General features: G+C 39.8%; 1 long non-coding RNA gene across 1 annotated transcript; it reads left to right on the top strand.

The window, feature by feature from the left end:
• The first annotated feature begins 1,366 nt into the window (after positions 1–1,366).
• LOC125264157 lies at positions 1,367–4,989 on the top strand. Its single transcript, XR_007184005.1, has 3 exons — positions 1,367–1,633; positions 1,711–1,782; positions 4,599–4,989. It is a non-coding gene; the product is annotated as an uncharacterized LOC125264157 (long non-coding RNA).
• The last annotated feature ends 952 nt before the right edge of the window (positions 4,990–5,941 follow it).

The following is a 5,941-nucleotide window of genomic DNA, read 5'->3' as shown; positions in this document are numbered from 1 at the left end:
ATGTTAAAAACTAAATGTTGCGTTCTACCCTAGACCTTTAAAAGTTCGTAACAGTTACGCTGTAAATTTGTTGTAATTACACAGTACTTTCCGGGCTGTAATCTAAAGCGTTACCGAATATCCTGTTTCTTAAGTTTCACAACTGAATACTTCCTTGTTAGTCCAATAAAAACTTTTTATTGATACCAGGCCCAGTGAACGACTCATCCCGGAATATGCCTATCTATCTCATAGATAGGTGAAACACCACCTCCGCAGAATAGAACACCTACTTCATCATTGCAACGTTAGCCCCGCCCACTGGCATGTTATTCAGCTTTATTCAACAAATTTGTCTGTCCTCTTTCATACTGCTATGCTATTTTCGTTGCAGAGCTTCAGTGTTTATGTTTGAACACGGGCGCAGTATTGGCCGGCTCCTGCGTCAGCATCACACGCATGTTAGTTCACTTTAAAATGAAAATTAGCCCAACCTTTACTCACCCTCAAGCCATCCTAGGTGTATATGACTTTCTTCTTTCTGATGAAGACAATCGGAGAAATATTAATAAATATCCTGACGCATCCAAGCTTTATAATGGCAGTGATAGGGTTCAATGAGTATGAGCAGTGAGAAGCAGTGTTTTGAAATCAGCCATCACTAAATAAGTCATTATTTAGTTGTTGTTTTTTTTGGCACACCAAAAATATTCTCATCACTTTATAATATTAATATTTAACCACTGTACTCACATGAACTGATTAAAAGGTGCTACAGAGGATCTTTTCGTCGACTGAGAAACCAAAGACTGTTACTGAGTTTATTAAATGAGCGCATGCGTAAGAACAACCCCCCTCCTTCACAGCTCATTTCTAGGGAACTCCTCCCAAAACTCGTGCACGAGTATTGGAACGAGTGTTTACCACCGGCATTCGCTGTGTCGTGTAAGTGGATTCATTATGTCACCGCAGGTAACTCATAATCTGCAGTTGTTACTCCTGTCTCCTGACAAAAACATTGCATGCGGCGCCTATGGAGTGTGGAAAGTTACTGGAGCACCCAGCCACGCACGTCTCTCACAAGGAACGTAATGCCAGAGGGCCAATCGTTTACGCAATAGGCTGATGTTTTTAAGGCCCTACCTCGTGCACAGATGATGTATATTAATATTATTCCTTTCAGTGCACCTAATAAATAATCTTTTATCAGCTGCTTTATAATATTGCAAAAATGTATAAAACAAAACATCCTCTGTAGCACCTTTAAATATGTTTTTAGTACATTAATAGATCTAGAGAGAGGAAATGTCATTGCTGGCTATGGAGGCCTCACTGAGTCATCGGATTTCAACATAAATATCTTAATTTGTGTTCTGAAGATCAACGAAGGTCTTACGGGTGTAAAACGGCATGAGGGTGAGTAATTAATAACAGAATTTTAATTTTTGGGTGAAATAACCCTTTAAAGATTAATTTGTGCAGCTTGCCTTTGTGCATATCTCTCTCTCTCTCTCTCTCTCTCTCTCTCTCTCTCTCTCGATATGTGACGTATATGAGAAGCAGGCAAGTATAGACAACAAGCAATGAGCAATGCAAGAATAATGCTTCAATTCTTCTTTTGCAGGTGACGATAGAGGGGATGACTTTTTATATGGTAAGTATATCCACGCATGCACCTTTTGGTTGCTGTTAGAATGAATGAATAACAAACAACATCTTTGTTTTATAAAGGATTGCAGGAATGCTGGAGATACAGAACAAACAAGGAAATTAGGAGACAGAATCTTGAAGAAATCATGGAGGGTAAATAACTCAAGTAAATAGACAGATAAGTAATCCATAGTCCAAGTTATAGACCAGAAAAATGACTGTGGCTAAGGCGTGTGCCTAAATACTGTGGTGATGAGTATGCTGATCAGGTGCAGGTGTAGATGATGGCTGATTAAGTGCAGGTGATGAGCAGAAGGAATGCTGGTTTGAGTGTTTTGAGTGATATAGCTGGACTTTAGGTTCATTCACGCGGTCTTGTAGTTCCTGTAGTTACGAGATTCTAGCTTGTAAAAAGCGCTCACGTCCTCGTAGTGCTCGTAATTACAGCTTGTAAGCTGGAAGTTTTCTGAAAACTCCCAGATGTACCATGTGACCGCTATACCACTTGACTGCTGTAGATTCATTTAGGCGTTGATAGTGATGCCATAGAAATGCATCATTCACAGTCCAAGGACGTGAACAGCTCTGAATATAGCGTCATCAAGATTCCGGTAAATACGAGGTGGCGTGAACGCAGCATACAGTGGGTACGGAAAGTATTCAGACCCCCTTAAATTTTTCACTCTTTGTTATATTGCAGCCATTTGCTAAAATCATTTAAGTTCTTTTTTTTTCCCTCATCAATGTACACACAGCACCCCATATTGACAGAAAAACACAGAATTGTTGACATTTTTTTTGCAGATTTATTAAAAAAGAAAAACTGAAATATCATGGTCCTAAGTATTCAGACCCTTTGCTGTGACACTCATATTTAACTCAGATGCTGTCCATTTCTTCTCATCATCCTTGAGATGGTTCTACACCTTCATTTGAGTCCAGCTGTGTTTGATTATACTGATTGGACTTGATTAGGAAAGCCACACACCTGTCTATATAAGACCTTACAGTTCACCGTGCATGTCAGAGCAAATGAGAATCATGAGGTCAAAGGAACTGCCTGAAGAGCTCAGAGACAGAATTGTGGCAAGGCACAGATCTGGCCAAGGTTACAAAAAAAATTTCTGCTGCACTTAAGGTTTCTAAGAGCACAGTGGCCTCCCTAATCCTTAAATGGAAGACGTTTGGGATGACCAGAACCCTTCTTAGAGCTGGCCGTCCGGCCAAACTGAGCTATCGGGGGAGAAGAGCCTTGGTGAGAGAGGTAAAGAAGAACCCAATGATCACTGTGGCTGAGCTCCAGAGACGCAGTCGGGAGATGGGAGAAAGTTGTAGAAAGTCAACCATCACTGCAGCCCTCCACCAGTCGGGGCTTTATGGCAGAGTGGCCTGACGGAAGCCTCTCCTCAGTGCAAGACACATGAAAGCCTGCATGGAGTTTGCCAAGATGGTGAGAAATAAAATTCTCTGGTCTGATGAGACCAAGATAGAACTTTTTGGCCTTAATTCTAAGCGGTATGTGTGGAGAATACAGTCCCAACAGTGAAGCATGGTGGTGGCAGCATCATGCTGTGGGGGTGTTTTTCAGCTGCAGGGACAGGACGACTGGTTGCAATCAAGGGAAAGATGAATGTGGCCAAGTACAGGAATATTCTGGACAAAAACCTTCTCCAGAGTGCTCAGGACCTCAGACCGGGCTGAAGGTTTACAACAAGACAATGACCCTAAGCACACAGCTAAAATAACGAAGGAGTGGCTTCACAACAACTCTGTGACTGTTCTTGAATGGCCCAGCCAGAGCCCTGACTTAAACCCCATGAGCATCTCTGGAGAGAACTAAAAATGGCTGTCCACCAACGTTTACCATCCAACCTGACAGAACTGGAGAGGATCTGCAAGGAGGAATGGCAGAGGATCCCCAAATCCAGGTGTGAAAAACTTATTGCATCTTTCCCAAAAAGACTCATGGCTGTATTAGATCAACAGGGTGCTTCTACTAAATACTGAGCAAAGGATCTGAATACTTAGGACCATGTGATATGTCAGTTTTTCTTTTTTAATAAATCTGCAAAAATGTCAACAATTCTGTGTTTTTCTGTCAATATGGGGTGCTGCGTGTACATTAATGAGGAATAAAATGAACTTAAATGATTTTAGCAAATGGCTGCAATATAACAAAGAGTAGAGAATTTAAGGGGGTCTGAATACTTTCTGTACCCACTGTATGTATGTATGAATGGAGTATTGAGTGTTTGAGGAAACAACAGACAGGGGAACTGCCAACATCAAGTAAATTGCAAGTTCATCTTACAAAAAAGTTGAGGAATCCTTGCATTGCATGTAAATATGAATATAAACAATATGAGTTTGTAAGACAAAAATCTTCCAAAGAAAGTACTATATGGTTAAATGACTCACTGAATGATAATACAAATAATAATTAATGTGTTTATCTAGATATGATTAGATTTGAAATGTTGCATTGTTGAGAAAACAATCGAAATCATTCCTGTAAATCCAGTGATATGCTTTGTGGGACTCAGTTTTCAGTGATAGACACATGACTAGTGGCTGGTCTGTGTGTGTAATTTCACAAACCTGGAAGAACTTCTGAATATATATAAGCAGCAGGCTTTTTTGGAAAAGAAAATTTCAAAGATAAAAGAAGTAGTAATAGGGAGAATCAATGAATTATAAAAAATTGTCTCCCATTGTAAGAATAACATGTAATCATGTAATCAATAAAAAAATAGCTCTAGTCTGAGTATCTTAAAAAATAATAAAATCTAATTATAAGTAAGCCTACTTAATTAACATTAATATTGGAATATGATTACTTAATCAAGATTACATGTAATTGGTTACTATCTAGATCGTAAGATTTTTTTATGTTTTTAAACATGACAATTTTTTAAACAAAAGTCTCATCTGGTCACCAAGGCTGCATTTATTTGATCCAAAAATACCAGGGTCGTGGAGCATGGGCGAACCTGGTCCATGGAGCAAGGGCTGACTTGGACCTTGGAGCATAGGTGGACCAGGGTCGTGGAGCATGAGCAAATTTGGACCTTGGAGCATGGGTGGACCAGGCCCACGGAGCCTGGTTGGGCTTGGATCATGGTGCAGTGGCAGACATGGGCCGTGGTTCCGTGGCAGACTATGGAGCATTGGTGGTCCTGGACTGTGGAGCAGTGGTAAGCCAGGGTCATGAATCACTGGAGGGCCAAGCTCCGCATCTGCTAGAGCTGACTGATTGCTCCTGTCTGCCTCGCTGCTGGTGGTTTGCGTCTCCGTATAGCTTTGTTTTCTCTGGTTGCAGATAAAGTCCTTGTTGTTGGTGATTTTAATATCCATGTAGATAATAAAAAAGACTCATTGGGATTGGCATTTACAGACATTCTAAACTCTATTGGTGTTAGACAACACGTGTCAGGACCCACTCATTGTCATAATCATACTTTAGATCTAATATTGTCACATGGAATCGATATTGACGACATCTCAGATCATTATCTAGTCTCGTGTATACTACATTTAGTCAAAGCGGCTAAACTGCCTCCCTGCCATAAATATGGTAGAACCATCACTTCTACCACTAAAGATCACTTTATAAATAATCTTCCTGATCAGTTTCATCGCCTTAGCATACCAGACAGCTTAGAAGACCTCGATGTTGCAACAGAAACTATTGCCTCTGTCTTTTCCAGCACATTAGACTCAGTTGCTCCTTTGCATTTAAAAAAAGATTAAGGAAATTAATCCAACGCCATGGTACAATGAGCACACTCGGGCCCTAAAAACAGCAGCTAGAAAAATGGAACGCAGCTGGAAGAAAACAAAACTAGAAGTATTTCGCATTTCGTGGAGAGAGAGAATGATTGAGTACAGAAAGGCCTTAAAAACTGCTAGATCTGCCTATTTTTCAAAACTTTTAGAAGAAAATAAACACAACCCTAGGTATTTATTTGATACAGTGGCTAAATTAACAAGAAATAAAGCTTCAACTTCTGAAGTTTCCAAAGAGCACAGCAGTAATGACTTTATGAACTTCTTTACTTGCAAGATTGATAATATTAGAGAAAAAATTATAACCATGCAACCGTCTACTACAGTATTGTGTCAGATAGTGCATTGTAGTGTCCCTGAAGAAAAATTCTATTCATTTACTGCTTTAGGAGAGGAAGAATTGTCTAAACTTGTTAAATCATCAAAATCAACAACATATATGTTAGACCCTATACCGACTAAGCTATTGAAAGAGATGCTTCCAGAGGTCATAGATCCTCTTCTTAATATCGTTAATTCATCTTTA

The sequence above is a fragment of the Megalobrama amblycephala genome, linkage group LG3 (assembly GCF_018812025.1).
Source record: "Megalobrama amblycephala isolate DHTTF-2021 linkage group LG3, ASM1881202v1, whole genome shotgun sequence".
Lineage (NCBI taxonomy): Eukaryota > Metazoa > Chordata > Actinopteri > Cypriniformes > Xenocyprididae > Megalobrama > Megalobrama amblycephala.
Note: the sequence above shows the minus strand (reverse complement) of the source record. Positions and strands in the feature narration are given on the sequence as shown.